General features: G+C 33.6%; 1 long non-coding RNA gene across 1 annotated transcript; it reads left to right on the forward strand.

Annotated features, from left to right (window-relative positions):
• Nucleotides 1–5,828: 5,828 nt before the first annotated feature.
• LOC123905830 lies at nucleotides 5,829–8,149 on the forward strand. Its single transcript, XR_006808539.1, has 3 exons — nucleotides 5,829–6,286; nucleotides 6,682–6,759; nucleotides 6,910–8,149. It is a non-coding gene; the product is annotated as an uncharacterized LOC123905830 (long non-coding RNA).
• The last annotated feature ends 8,950 nt before the right edge of the window (nucleotides 8,150–17,099 follow it).

Below are 17,099 nucleotides of genomic sequence, written 5' to 3' on the forward strand. Positions count from 1 at the left end.
CGCATTGCTCAATATAGATTCAAAAACGGAAACAACCAGCCTGTTAATCCTAAATTTGATTTAGCTTTGATGGATGATATATTTGCGAAAGTTGTTTATGAAACTATAGATGCGATGAAGGACAATTCATGGGTGGTAGACTCAGGGGCTACCACACATATATGTGTAAATAAAAATGTGTTTACTTCCTATAAAACTATAGGGAATGGAGAGGAATGTGTGACTTCAAGTGATTGTTGTTCTTGGTAAAGGAAAAGTGATTTTGAAACTCACTTCAGGAAAAATCCTCTCATTGAGTAATGTTCTTCATGTGCCTGATATGAATTATAATTTGGTGTCGGTATCTATATTGAGCAAAGCAGTTCTATACTCCTCTTTCCTTGAAACCTTCCACAAGGGATAAGGTACATGTTTCTAATCTCTAAATCCTAGAAGTTTTGTTTTTGTGTAATGTTGAAACCATGACTATGAGTTTAATTTTTATGGGAATTTCTTGAGTATATATTTTAATTGCCACTAAATCTCTTGCTGCAATTTATTCTGGTAGTTATTGACTCATTCGTTAGACTTGGAACATTTTGAGCTTTATGTGATATAATTTTTAACTATGCTGGAAAAATTGTTGATACACTTGTTTTCAATATGTGATGAATGGTGATCTTTGAATGTAGTTGGAGTTTGAAATTTTTGAAGAAAATCAATAGGCTTAATTTATTTTCAAATGTTGAACCTATTTTTGTGTAGATTTGTATTATTGTAGAGTAATTCATTCTCTTGTGGTAATGAATATGATCTTATAAATTAATTAAACTTTATTTGGTATGTGATCATGTGATTGAGTCTATTTCAAGTATTTTATTTATTAAAAAAAATAAAAATAAAAAAATAAAATAAAATAGTTATTTTGTCAATGATGAATTATGACTTATATATCTATATCCGTGAGTGCTCTTCAAATATAAAATATATCAATATCAATGTTGTGGTTTTTAGAAGATCAATTGTGAAATATTATTTTTATATTCTTAGAAGCAAATTGATGAAAAAATATAAATAAAAATTTGTGTAATTCTTTACACTCGTGTCTAGGTTTTTATTGTGCTTGTTTGTGTATTTCAATGTTATTTGCCCTCAATAGTTTAATTGATTTAGTTGTGCAAAATTGATAATAGATTTACGGTTGAAATTTTATTGAGTAGAAATTAAATTGATGTTCACTTGAATTTGTGTGAAATATATTTTGATGTGGGGGCATATTTATATTGGAGAATTAAAGTTAATGTGTGTGTATATCAAAAGTATTGTTTGATAAAGTTTTATTTTATCATGAAGGATTATTTTGCCTAATATTTATTGTGTACACTAATCATAATTTGAGTTTTAGTTGTCACTGAAGCATAGCAATATTGAAATTTGGCAACGTCTCTCCCTATTCAAAGAAAAGATAGTTATATCTGTTATGTATTGAAAAATCATTGGGCATATTTGAGCTCAAGATTTTAATATTTGAGAGATATTTTGAAATATAGAAAAATATATTTATTGTGGAGTATCCATTGTATTAGAATAATACAATAATGATCAAATAAATTTTCGATAAGAAAATAAATATTTGTGTGGATTAATTTCTCCAATGTGGGGGTTTGTCGTTTGGAATTTTTTCAAGTAGACTTGGATAAATAATTTGTTTGGAAACTTAATTCTACCAAATGTGGGGGTGTTGTCACTTGAAAATCTTCAAGTAGACCTGTACCAATAAATCTAAATATAGATTTAATTTCTCTCTTAGTGGAGATGTTGTTGCTTAGAATTTATCTAAGTAAGCCTATGATAATAAATCATAGATGTACATTTGAAAATAAATGATGAAATATTGATTAAGAGACGTCTTAGTCAATGTATTGTGATTTTTTGAAACAACGCGTTGTTGAGTGATATATATATAAAGGATCCTGTGATAATCCCACTGAGCAAGAAACTAGTGGATGATATATACATCGAGGGGGATGGATTTATGTCCAATACAAAAATTGAAAGTGATGGTAACCCAACATAAATTGTGAAAATTCGCAAGGCTATGTTCATATGGGTAAGAACAAGTCACTTGTCAATTTGAGAAGACACTATCCAATTTCTATTTGAGTTCATCCCTATGGTATAGTATGGTGTAGGATAGTGTATACTACAGCGATGGAGGTTGAATTTTTCTCTTAATGAATCTATAGCTCATGAATGAGTGGTGTGCTTGACTGTGGTGTACACTTGATAGATTCACCTATATGAGTGTTGAGGTGTGGCCGCCTCCATGAAAGCTTGGACAGACTTTCTAGAGCCACTCACGAAATCCAGGAATAGGTGCAAGGCCAAAATGCACCACACCGCGTTGAACAACTTTGGACGAAAGATCACTGTGAGTGATGAAGTCACTGTTTCACATACGGAATGAGGTTCATAGAGGTTATAATCTCACCGACATTCTAGTGGATCAAATTTCATTTGCTCTATGTGCTAGTTCATAGTCCAAAAGACACTAGTACTTATGCGTTGGTTTTTCACGCTCTTGGGAACACTTAAAACTTAAAATCTAAAACTTTAAAATAAATTGTGGGGGATTGTAAGATATTTTATCTTTTAATTTATTTTAAAGTTAAATGATATTTTTATTAATTATTATATTAATTATGATTGTATCAATCTTATTTCTACTTTGTGCTCATTTCCAATTTGTTGGTTACGGTCAAGATAACCGTTTCTATTTTATTGTCACTAACACTCAATCAATCCTAATAAATTGGAATTATTGTTTTGTCTTGTCATAATAATCAACAATGGTATATTGCCTATATATTGTGGCGAGTGAACAGAAGAAGGGAAGAAGAGATACAACAAATTATATTACTAAAATAATAATACTAAGTTCCCTTGAGCATCCAAAAGGAGTTCGTTGAGACCTTGCTAATTCACGTGCAGTGCTAGCAAGATGTGACTGTTGTATCCTGGAAGGTATTAGCTATGAGGCCAACTGTACCGGGTAACTTACCTGTGGCGGCGAAATACTCTTAAGCCCAGTACAATTTGCACGCCTCAGTCAAAATCGATAAGCTTTTCTTCTTCTCTAATTTAATTTATTATGAGTCATATTTATTTATTTTAATATTTCTTTGATTTATTATTATTGAAATAATTCTATGTCATGTTTTTCCAACATTTTTCATGTAACTAAAACTAAAACTACAATAACCTATAAAAGTACTACTAAAAATGACGTAAGATTTACTGTCATCAGTAAGAAACCATTCACGCCCTATGTGTCGAAACAACAAAAGAAGAAAGATAAACAATAAGCAAGAAGTGGTAGCCAGCAGATGTATCACACTTGATCTAAGGGTCCACCACTTCATATGTCATTGTGTATTTTCTTTCTTCTTTATCATTTCTTTTGTAGGGCTATCTAACCCAAGGATCAATTGTTGAATTAGGTTTTTGTTCAGTCAAACCCTAAGTATATATATACTTAAATTTCTTAATCGAAATCCATGTCAAATAGTTATATATTTAACTTAAGGAGAATATTAACATGTGCATATATGGCACATGTTAAGGTAGTAAAAATAGAAATTATGTCTTAGAATTTGTGTATTTTAACTTTTCAAGCATTAAATGTCTTGTATCATTAAATGTTAAATTTCTATATTAAGATACTTTATCATGTGCCCTATATGCACATGTTAACAAGACCCTTAACTTAATTAAGAATTCTTAATATATTAAATTTAATAAAATATATTTCTAGCTTTGAAATCTCCGCTAAATAATTATAAATTTTCTTGAAATCTCTGCCAGATGCTTAATCCATCCAAAATAAAATATAAGCAAAAAAGAATAAATAAGAAATATGAAAGTAAAACGTATTTGGTTCAAATATTGTATCAATACATTTAACTAGCATATAAATATCAAACTTCTCATAAGTTCCGCCTTAATTTGTATTGAAAAAGGTCGGATGCAAAATAATGATGCAAGTCTATGAGTAGACGAAACTATCATGAGTTGTTGTACAACCAAAGCTATAGAAAATATATGAGGACATTTCTACTAGCTAAAAAGTTTCTGATTGTAGTTACATCAAATAAGGTATATGTTTGTTTATTTTTTATTTGTCGATTTACAAGAATTTATCATCATTTACAATTTTCAAATCCATTTTATAATAAATTTTGAAGTACAACAAGATGATGTTATACATATCAGACAATGTTTATTTTGAAGCACAATTTATCTAACGTGATGAAAATTTTAAATTGTCTCGTTCACTTTTGTATCCATTGTTTATTTCCCGGGCACTACTACCTTGATGTTTTCTCTTTCCACCCCCCTTAATCTTTTATTCCCCGTAAATTTTCAATTTTATCCTTGAAAAAACATCGGTTCGTAGAAACCGAAGTTTTTTTTTGCCTTGAAAACAAATTTCGGTTTCTAAAAACCGTTTCTGCAAACCGAATTTTTCTGCAAGGACAAAATTGAAATATTGGAGGTATAAAAGATTCATGGAAGGTGGGAAGAGAAAACATCTAGTACCTTTTCCTCAAAAAACTCTTTTACTCATCTCGATTTGCTTTCATATGGACTAGGATCTGCTTTTGTAGAAATGGAACGCATATTCCACACAATATTAAATTTTGATCATTGATTTTAAATTAGACAGTTCAGATTACACACTAATAAAATTAATTATAAACAATTTCAAAAGTTATTTATAAGATCGGATGGTCAGAGCAGTAACTACGTACGTGAAATATGTAGTTATTGGCATGTAATCCAGACCTTTTCATATGCTGCTGCTTTGAGTTTGTAGTTCAAGATTCATTTTAACATTTCTTTTGATGATTTTTATTTTCCAATTATAAAAAAAAAAAAAAAAAAAAAAAAAAAACAATTAAATTAATCATACAGTACATGCTTAAAGAAAATTGAAACTTATTGCATTAAAAACAAACAGCAAAGAATGAATCCCCTTGATTATGATTTTTTCATTCCTTTTGATAAATTCAAAATTAAACAACTATATAAACGCAACAACAAAGTTGATGCTACAAAGATGCAACAACAAAACTCATCAAGTCCCTTTATATGCTACAAAGTTGCATATGATGTTGATGAGCTTTTCATGTCATATAGGTACATATATATTGAATATTAATTTTTATAGTTTATATTAAATTAATTTCTTTATTTTTAAATCGCTATCAACCTCTTAAATCTAATTTTATTTATTTTGATATAAAAACTATCAAACGAGCCTCATAAAATATTAATGTAATTTTTTAGGAGTACTTATTATAATTTGAGTGTTGTTTTTTTTTTTTTTTATATATGTAAAGAAATAATCTTTATTCTTAATTTTATTTTCTTAATAAAGTGATTTTAATTTGAAAAGTCATTGTTGTCCCGCGTGGAAATAGTCGATCATCAACATAATTTACTCATATATTTGGCATGATGATTTAGAATGTTTATTTCTCTCTTAATGTTAATCCAACTTGGATAATATTGTGTTAACTTGACGTTGGATGGCATAATTTTGGTTGGTATATGGAAAGCATTATTCATTCTGTCCAAAAAAAATATATGTTTATATGTAACTTATAACTAATTTTGTTTATATGTTTATATGTAACTTATAACTAATTATCTAGCATCGAAATCTCCGTCAAATAGTTATAACTTAATTAAAAATTCTTAATATATTACATTTAATAAAATATATTTCTAGCATTGAAATCTCCGCCAAATAATATAAATTTTCTCGAAATCTCCGCAAAAAATCTAATCCATCCAAAATTAAATATAAGCAAAGAGGAATAAACAAATATGAAAGTACAATGTATTTGGTTCAAATATTGTATCAAATACATTTGACAAGCATATGAGTATATATCAAATTTCTCGTAATCTCCGCCTCAACTTCGATTAAAGAAGGTCGGATGCAAATTTCTCGCAATCTCCGCCTCTCTTCTCCGGACACTATTAAACTGTCTTGTTCTCTTATTTTTCATGAGACATATTTTCGATGGCCGATTCACAAGTTCAGCATGGCGTGTGGAGACGTATCGAAAATAAAGAGCAAAGAGTGAATCCCCATTATTATAATTTTTTCATTCCTTTTAATAAATTCAAAATCAAACAACTATATCAATGTACTCTAAAAGATGCAACAACAAAACTCAAGTTCCTATGTATGCTACAAAGCTGCATATGATGTTGTCGAGCTTTTCATGTTATCTAGGTACATATATTGAATATTATTTGTTATAGTTTATTTAAAAATAATTTCTTTTTTTTTCTTTCAAATCGCTATCAATAGGATTCCTTTAATTTTATAATTTGAGTGTTGTGTTTTTGTTTAATATTTAAAGAGGTGGTCTAATATTTTTTTTTTCAAATGCAAGATATTTCGACTTCAATTTTTGGATCAAAATCATCTTCATTGTTTTGCTAACCATTCAACGATAATTTACCGATATGTTTGGCATGATGATTGAGATTACTACTATTATAGTTACTACTCTTCTCAACCAAACATATAGGTATTTTGAAAGTATTATTCATTCGATAAAGAAAATATATAATTGTTGTTGTTTTTGTAACTTTATAAGTAATTATCATTTTGTTTTATTTAAGGGGAAGAAATATCTATCTCCAATTTCGTCACATCAAGAACTAACAACAATGGATCAAATCGAAGCAGCAGAAGATGTGGTTAGTTTTCTTTTTATTTTTCTTTAATTGAATAATCTAAATCATTTGTTGGTTTTGGAAAAGATAAGAATGGATTAGTCTTTTCTTTAATTTTAGCATCTTTATTCTCCATTTTTTATATTTTTTTTTAACTTTTTTTTTTTGAAATAGGAAAAAATTTAAAAGTCGTAACCCGATTCGAACTAGGGTTAATGCCAATATTCTCAACCCGGCTTGAGGAGGATTTGTGAGCCAACGCATGTATAATTTCATTTTTCATGCCATCACTTACTGGCTTAAGTGGATCTAACGCCAAAGAGAGAAACTCGAAGCCACTGGGTTCATTCTTCTTAACTTGGTTCAATCTTTGGAAGTGGTGTTAACAGTTCATCACAGAGAAACTTTTCTGTTATGCTAAAACCACATCATCATGATCATGGAGGTGCTTTTGTTGGAAGTGGTGGAGAACAGAACCAAGCTCAACCAAATTTCGATTTTGTTGATCGGTGTCTGGTGAACGATCTTGTTGAAAGTGGCGGTAATAAAAGAAAGGCTGGAGAACTTGTTGAAAGCTCTACTACTACTACTACTACTAATCAAGGAAGTGGTGTTAACAGTTCATCACAGAGAAACTTTTCGAGGTGGTTCATGAACCAAACGAGGTGGTTCATGAACCAAACGAGTCGAACTATACATAGCTCAAGTTTTACTCATTTATTTAACGAATTAATTTTTAACTTAAGTTCGACTCATTTGATTCATGAGCCAAGTTTAACGAATTATTTACCGAACTATTTTTGAGTTAGTTCGGTTCATTGTTAACGCTACCAAAGCCAATAAACCACTACCTAGACTAGAGCCAATAAACCAGAAGAGATGGTAAGTATATCAACAAAAACTTACACATCCCTATATCACCTATCTATCTATCTAAGCAAGCAATCTAAGGGGAATCTATTCCATTCATATAAATGACACATTTACGCACACACATCAGGAAACCTTCTAGCAGTGAACCACTACAGAGAAGTGCATTTAATTGGCTCCACAATTTCGTGCACGGTTGAAACCAGCAAAAGTTATCATGCATAAGTGTTTTTCTTATGCATGGTGCATAAGGCAGGGGCGCTAATCCCCTAAGCGTGCGCGCATCGTTACTTCCACGCGCCACTTCATTTTATCCTTTGATTCTTGATCAAGTAGCCTTAGTGCTTCCACCCTCCTAATCAAGCATGATTCGTCTGATTAATCAAACAGCCCAGATCATCCCCCTGTTTTTTTTGTTTGTTGCTGTGGTAGGCCTTCTTGTGGGTTGGACCTGTATTATTTCATACTACATGCACCTCTCCTGCTTGCTTTATGCACTCTTGTGATGTTATTTGTTTATTTATTTATTATCTTATTTGTTTAATTTGTTTAATTTAAACCAAAAAATCAAAAAAATGATAAAAACCTACGAAACAAATTGTAATTAAACCCTCGAATGACCGAACGTTGGCTCTGCGCTTTGCTTACCGGTTGTTTGTCTTCCGCAAATAAAATTAATAAATAAAATTGGATTAAAAAGGGGACCGACGGGTTTACATCCGCTCATCCCTCGCTCATCCCTCGAATAATGGAACGATAAAGCTAGACAAACTAATACTAATCCTATTTGGTATATTTTCGGAATCTCATCCTATTTGGTATGTTAAATGATTTCAAGATATATGTATATATATATATAGTGTTGGTAATTTACAACTGACAAATTAAGGTGTAAATTAGCAATGTGCACCTTTTCTAATAGGACAAAAAATCCTTGATATTTACTTATTTAACGCTAGGAAATTTGGCGTTAGTTAGGTAAAATTTATTAAATGATGTGCACCTATTTGCTAATTTACACCTAAACAATTATAAATATATACAACCATAATAAACACAAGACAACCTAGGAAATCACATAAAGACAACTTGAGAAAATATATACAATCCAATTTTATTTTATTTAAAAAAAAAACCATTTTCTAATTTTATGTAAGTCTTGCTTGCGTAAAAAAATAATTATGTAAGCATATGCTATTTGGATTCACGTGAACTACACTTTATTTTATTTTTCACGCTCCAGTTTATCTACAATATATGAAAAGAAGATACATATGAAATCACCAATTTACTTCTTCTTTTTTTTTTCATTTTTTGACACATTTTAATTCAGAGTTATATATTTTGTGTCTTTATTCAAAAGACATTTATTAAGTGTTTCAAAGGGATAAATACAACACATTGATTAACTAACGTGCTAAAAATATTTAATTGTTTTTAACATTATTATAAATTGATCAATCGTGTCGATATATCGAAGAGAGAAAAAAATAATGCTAAAACTAAAGAGATTTATTTTCGCAATAATTTTATTTCTCTTCCTATTTCTTAATTATTCTTGCAAGAATTTAATTTATATGCACCGTCAGTTTAAAGTTATTTTGCACATGTGTCCAATAATGTACTCACATATTATGTATGGTAATTAAAAAACACATAATGTGTCACATTTATTAAATGATGTGGCAATGCGTCATTTGATATATGTATAAAAAAAAAATTACATCGACGGTGCACAACAATTAAACTCTTATCGCAAAGGATGTTAAAACTAACAAATTTCAACGTGAGTAGATCAATTTGCAACATTTATGAAATGTAAACTGCTCATTATCAACGTGAGCTTTTAGTCTTATAAACTCTTATTCGGGGATAAAAATTATTCGGGGATAAAAATTTGATAAAATTATTCGGGGATAAAAATTTGATAAAATATTTTATAGACTAAAATCAAAATTTAACATATTTATTTGGGTCAAAAACTTATTTAATCATAAAAAATAAGAATGTAATTTATATATACTCGTTGTAAAGTTATTTTACACATTCATTCAATAATATACTAACACATCATGTAGTTTGTTTTATTAAAACACAGGATGTGTCACATTCATTAAATGATGCGGCAACAAATTATTGAAATGTAAAATAATTTTACACTGACTGTGCACAACAATTAAATTCAAAAAATAATTTCTAATAATTACAAAGTTTTATATGTTACAGCTATCAATCATAATTAGTATTTAATTATTATCATTATTATTTTGGATTTGTATAAAGTCTATAGAGTCAATCACCTCAGTTGTTGGAGATATTTGTTCCTTAATTTACTCCAATTAGGTTACTATACTTGTGTATATATACACCTCTTGTAAACTCTCAAAAGTAATGCAATATACAACTTTATTCATTCTCTTATATGGTATCAGTTGGTAACGTTCCAGCCCTACCCTGTTAAACCAGAAAACGCCGTTTTTTCTCTGTTTGCCGTAACCCTTTGCCTCCCATGACTTCCGATGGCTCTCGCTCCATAGCTAACCCCTATGAACCCTCCAAACCCTTTGCGTGTATCACCCTCAGCGGTGTCACCAAGCTTCTCCCTACCAATTACCTCAATTGGAAACTCCAGGTAGAAGCCTTCCTTGATGGTTTTGATCTACTCAAATACACTGATGGATCATTCCCTGCGCCGACAGCAACGATCACCACCACCGCAACGCCTCCGGTAACATCACCAAACCCTGCTTTTCAAACATGGCGTCGCCAGGATCGCCTCATCTATGGTGCCATCCTCACCACTCTTTCCGACGAGGTGGCCTCCTTGGTGTCCCAGACGAAGACCTCGCACGACCTCTGGGAGCTTCTCAAGAACACCTATGCCAAAGCCTCCCGCAGTCACCTTAAACAACTCAAGGAACGTCTTCGGATGGCCTCGAAAGGTACTCAATCCATCACGACCTACATGCACTCTCTGAAGCAAACTGCTGATCTCCTTGCCTCTCTCGGATCTGCTGTCTTCGTCGATGACATGACCGACCATGTTTTGCGCGGCCTTGATGACGGTTACCGAGCAGTCATTGATGGGGTCAACGCAAGGGACACTCCAATCACCTTTGATGATCTCCTCGAAAAGCTCCTCATCCAGGAACTCTCTCTTGCTGTTGCTCAACGCCAATCACCTGCTCCTGTTACTGCGCTGCACGCTCAAGCAAGGTCGACCAACAACAAGCCTCGACCAAGTCAAGCACCTGCACCGACCAACCAACGCCCAGGTGATCGCAAACCATTCCTTGGTCGATGTCAATGGTGCAACACCAAGGGACACGTCCTCGCTGACTGCCAACTCTTTCGGACCCAACACCCCAGTGTCCCCGCACCTCCTCGTTCTTCTCCGAGCACCACTGGCCAGGCCCAGGCCCACACCGCTAATGCTGGCACATCCTCGCCTGGTTTTCTGCTCGACAGTGGAGCAACACATCATGTGACCAACGACCTTACAAATTTGGCACTTCACCATCCATACACTGGCCCCGACTCCCTCTTCATGGGGAATGGTTCAGGTTTAAACATCTCTCACTCTGGAACACTTTTAATTAATGATTTATCCTTGTCTAATGCTCTTTATGTTCCCTCCATGAAACAACAAATCATTTCTGTCTCTCAACTCACCAAACAAACTAACTCTGCCGTTGTTTTCTTACCAAACTCTTTTTATGTCATGGACTTGCAGACACGCCAAACAACCCATAAAGGCTCATGTGTGAATAGACTTTATCTGTTGCCCACGACCTCACCTTCCGCCCACACCGTCCAAGTGGAATCCTCTGCTTCCTGGCATCACAAGCTTGGACACCCTTCAACTTCCATCTTTAAATTTATTCAGCAGCATTTTTCTTTAGGTTCAAATAAATTTCCGCAATCAGATTGTAATTCATGCCAAATTAATAAAAGTCATAAACTTCCTTTTCATGAATCTACTCTTACATCTACTTATCCATTAGAAATAATTTTTTCTGATGTATGGACTTCCCCTGTTTTATCTATTGATGGTCTTCGTTACTATTGTTTGTTTGTTGATCATTATACTCGCTATATATGGCTATATCCCATGAAACTAAAATCTGATGTGCAATCTATTTTTCCCAAATTTAAAACACTAGTTGAAAACTTCTACCAACACAAAATAAAAGTCCTATACACTGACAATGGTGGCGAATACATTGGTCTTCGTTCCTTTCTAAGTACTCATGGCATAAGTCACCACACCACTCCCCCTCATACACCCGAACACAATGGCATCTATGAACGGCGGAATCGGCACATTGCCGAAACCGGTCTCTCCCTCCTTCACCACGCTGGCCTTCCCCTCACCTACTGGCCTCACGCCATGACCACTGCAGCCTACTGATGAAAGTACAAAAGCAAGTATTTTCGTTATATCGTATCCACAGGGACTAGTGCGATATCAATTGTAAATACACAAATTCCATGATTCTAAGTATGGGTTTGTTTCGATTTGGTTTCGTAACATAAAATTGCGATAAAAGTGCGTGATAAACTTTTGAGATAAAAATTTGTTGGAATTGGATTCCATCAAATCATTCACATGTATCAGTTAACTATTGATATATATATTTCATTTATAAATCAATATCGTCACGTATTACTCGTTGATCATATCCGTGTCCGGAATATGTCTTGAAATCTATTGTATCTATTAACTTTCCGATGTCTCGAATCATTAATCGATAAAATAGCATTAAGCTCTAATACTTTAAGTGACTATTAAAGCTCAAGATCTATGTCTAAACTTTGAACTTTACCAAGTGATTATCCTACCTTTGATTCAAATAACATATGTCTATATCATTTAAATCTTTTAATAAAAGCATGAAAACAAGGACATCACTAATATTGATTGATAAATAAAACACATATAGCAAAGTTAAACTAGATTCATGATCATAATTCAATTACATCCAATCCCAACAAAAGAGATTTAGCTATGAATAGCCATGATAAACTTACAAAAGAGTGAAGATGAGAAGGATTGAAAAACCATTGGGCTTGATTTCTCAAGTTGTGTGGAATCCACCTTCAAAATCTCACTAACAGGATATATCTATGAAAATAGTGTTTTTTCTATCTGATATTAACTAACTTGATATCTTACAAAATGATTTGAAATGCTATTTATAGACTTTTGGAAAAGGCCTATTCGCTACGCGAATCCTTGTTCGCTGCGCGAAGAAATTGCTTAGCTGAAGAGGTTTGCTGACACGTGTATTTAGCTGTGACTCATCCTTTGTTCGCTGCATGCTCGCTGCAGCGAGCTTATTCGCTGCATGCTCGCTGGGTGTTCGCCAAGTACCTTGGACTCCCTGCCTTCGTTCGCTGTGTGTTCGCTGTGGCTTCGCTGTAGCGAGTTTGTTCGCTGCAGGTTCGCTGGGTGTTCGCCAAGTACTATGAACTCTCTGCCTTTGTTCGCTGCATGCTCGCTGCAGCGAATGCTTCAGAATTTTTGTTTCTTTTCTTTAATATCAGCATGAACCTAACAAAATGTTTGGATTTGATAATTCTTTGCACAATTTCTTAGTACACACTATATTTACATCAAAAGTGATTTATATTCCAAGGATTTGTATTCAATAAGTGCTTTTTAAACATGCATTTTAACCAATATTTAGCACTTATCAAATCTCCCCAACTTAGGACTTTGTTTGTCCTCAAACAAAAGGTATTTTAACAAGCTCAATATTCATTCAAAAGAGTGGGTTTGTAATCAATCAAAGTTTTCAAAATCTCAGAGCACAAGTAAAGCAATGTCATCTCAAAGACTAGTTCCCAAAACATTCAAAGAAAACAAAGCATGATCATGAAATGATTCCTATGCCTAAGCAAAATTCTCAACATTCTTATCAAACAATCAAAACTCAAGTGTTATCTCAAATTTCTCACAATTATTTCTCTCAAGGGTAAGTGTTTAACTCAATCCAAGCAATGTGCAAGCAACAATTCAATTCAAACATTTATCCAAGCAAAATCACAAAACATGCTATCAGTTGTGGATCACTAAGGACTTTATCAAGCTTGTAATGGGGCTGGGCTACAAAAATTCATTGTTTTTCTATGGATTCAAAAAGCCTCAAGGATAAGAGAGCACAAAATCTGCAAAATTCATCTCATGATTCATTCACTCCCTTTCTTTTTCCCCCTATTTCCATTTGTGGTGATTCTTTTGTTTTGACACTTTTCACAAAATTTTGTTTTCTTTTCTCATTTCCTTTTGACTTTCAATTGTGTCAAGCAACTCTTTTATTAATTTTTTTTTTTTTATTTTTTTTTTTTTTCACAAATTTTCTTTTCTTTTTCAATCACCACAACACTACCTTTTTCAACCAATTTATTTATCTATTTTTCAACCTACTTTTCCCCCACTTGAATCTTATCAAATAACCCTTATAAAAATACACTTGCTCTCCTATCCTAAGACAAGGGTAGAGTAGTTGTTTTTCTTTTCTTTCGGTTTCAGGGTTTATAAAACAAACAAATTTCAAATTTTAAGGCTCAAATGGGGACACAAAAGATCACTATCTCACAGGGTAGGTTAAATTTGGCTAAGTGGTTATCACTCAAAAAGAAACAAGGCCTTGATCATATCCACAACATCAAACACATTAGTGACAGCAAGATTAAGCTAAAATCAAATGAGCATACACAATTGCCGGCACTCTCATATTTATGTAAACAATGGAAAGTTCACACATTCTCACCTGGCTAGATTGGATAACACAAGTTTCAATCATGTTCAACAAAAATAGTGAGAATCATCTTAGGACAAGTAACACATTTCAAAAACATGTTAAGTTTCTAAGCCTATTTTGAACACTAATCAAAGAAGATTGACAAATATCTCTACAAATTGACTATCATGCTCAACACATTGATTTATCACAAACCTATCTTTCGATTTCAAACATATGTGAGCTTGTTCTTCAAAATGCTATTCACAATATTTCACATTACTAGACTATCATACTACTATATTAAATTACTAATTATCATGCATTAAACTTCAAACATTCATCATATGTTCACAACAAAACACAAAACAAGTGACACACATTCATACTTCCACATGTTCCACATAGTCAATACAAAAGATAAACTACTAAAACTTTAAACATTAAATGACTGAAAGCTTTTAAAGTTCACTCATTTTGGCGTGCTTTTCAGCCATCTCCTTGCTTTCTTCACTCGGATTCAGAACCGGCCTCCGAACCAGATTCGGAGCCAGCATCACTTTCATCTCCTTCTTGCATAGATGCATTAGAACCAGCTTCTCCTTCACTTGCATTGTCTCCTTCATTAGCAGCTTCAGCATCTGCTGCATTACCCCCTCCAAGAAAAGTAGGCCTGACCTCAGGCCATGCAACATAGGCTTCGAAATCTTGTGGTGTCATCACCGACTGCCCGGTGTGCTGATTATAGAAAGATTGCTGCATTGCACTCATGGCTCTATACCCTGCATCATTCTGATCATACAAATAAGTAAAATGGTTATAAAAATTCTGATCATGAACAGCAGAGGTGGAGGCCTGGGGTGGTGGGGGTGGTGGTGGTTGTTGTGCAGCTCTTCTCTTCTTCGGTTTGCAGTATCGATCCACATAATCATCATCAATCTTCCCAATCTCCTCACGTCCAATTTCAGGAATGTGTATCCTATTAGCCGTACACAATCCCATAATTAAGCACGGGAAACCCAAAGGACTGTCGGATCTCACAGCAGTGGACTTGAGGTTTTTGTCAGGGTGGCCACACAAGGTAATCTCTTTCATCCAACCAGAGATGATACCGGCCAAATCCACTTCAAGGCCTTCATTTATGTAATGAATGAGGCCAAGTATATTCATGACAGCATCAGAAGTGTGAGAATTAGGTTGGATGTTATATAAAACAAGTAGGAAAAGGAGTAGGGTGAAGGTGCGCATATCATCTCTAAGGGCCCTCAAAGGTCTGTTGGTTGTGCCATATACGAAGTCATGGTTAGGCCTAAGAAGTTTTCTTCGCATGGTCTCAATGTCCCAAGTCTTGCGGGCTCTTTGCTTCTGAAAATCACACAAGGTTTCATTGGCGGGTAGGGTGAAAGGGTTGCCAAGATACTCATTGATGGCATTGCGGTCAAAACGGATGGTTTTTCCGCGTACCATAGTGGTAAAAGAGAATGGCTCACCCTCAGATGGGTAAGCATTTGCATAAAATTCTCTCACAAAGGTAGTATTGAAATATTTTGGTGGGTCAATAATTCTACCCCAACGCCTATCATTGATGATTGTTGCAAACCTCTCATAGCTGCCATGCTCAAAAATCTCGAATTTCCTTTCATTCCAAATCTTTTTCTTTTCAAGTATTTGGTACCGCTCAAATTGCTCCGGTCCAAGAAACCTGCTGGGGTCAAAGGCTGTGTGCGATGAACTTGCCCCAGTCTTTTGCTTCTTTCCGGTGCTTGCTGCGGGTCTTTTTGGTGCCATTCCTGAAATTACTTCGAAAAACCACATAAGTCTTTTGCTCAGAATTTTAGATAATTCATATGACAGAGCATGAATTTCAACTTTTCACAGTTCAATTGATCGAAAATTTTCGGGTTTTTGAAGTAAAATATAACACAAGGATTTTCATTTTGGCAAACCACAACTATGCACACACAGAGAGTTTAAATTTAGGGTTTAAAATTTCAATTTCTTGAAACAAATTTGTAGCATGTGTGAACAAATTTACACAAAAGAAATTCAAAAGCAACTTATTTATTCACAATTGTTCATAATTTTGTCAAGAAGAATTTCAACATGAAGAGATTTAAATTTGTGTACCCTAATTCATTGAAGAACATACATGGCTACCCACAATTTCATCAAAATTTTCAAACTATCTATACAATTATGCATCTTTCTACCCATAATATCATGCATCTTTCACTATGAACAAAAATGATAAAAATTGAAAATTGAAGTTTAAAATTCTGCATACCTGAGTGATGGAGATGCACAAACTGAAAGTAGAAATGAATGGGGTAGTGGGTGTTGTCTTAGATTTGAGATGGTGAAGGATGGAGATGGTGGTTTTGAGAATTTTGTGAGAAGATGGAGTTTAGAAAAGTGGAATTAGGGTTGAAAAGGGGGAGATTCGTATTCCCCTCTGATTTTGTGGAAGTGGGGTGTGAGGTGGCATGTGAGGTGGCCAAAAATGGCCAGCTGTCACTTAATTATAAAACTGCAGATTTCGCACTGTTCGCTTAGCGAATGGATTATTCGCTTAGCGAACACACACCAGAAAAATTTTTCTGCATAATTGGCCTGCTGTGTCTGGCCAACTTGCTTCCTTCAAAACAAAAGTGTTTAATGCATGCTAAAACTCATAAATACTTACAAAATTGGGTTGCCTCCCAACAAGCGCTTGTTTTACGTCATTAGCTCGACGTTCTTTTTGGAGCT

Source organism: Trifolium pratense, linkage group LG2, assembly GCF_020283565.1.
Source record: "Trifolium pratense cultivar HEN17-A07 linkage group LG2, ARS_RC_1.1, whole genome shotgun sequence".
Lineage (NCBI taxonomy): Eukaryota > Viridiplantae > Streptophyta > Magnoliopsida > Fabales > Fabaceae > Trifolium > Trifolium pratense.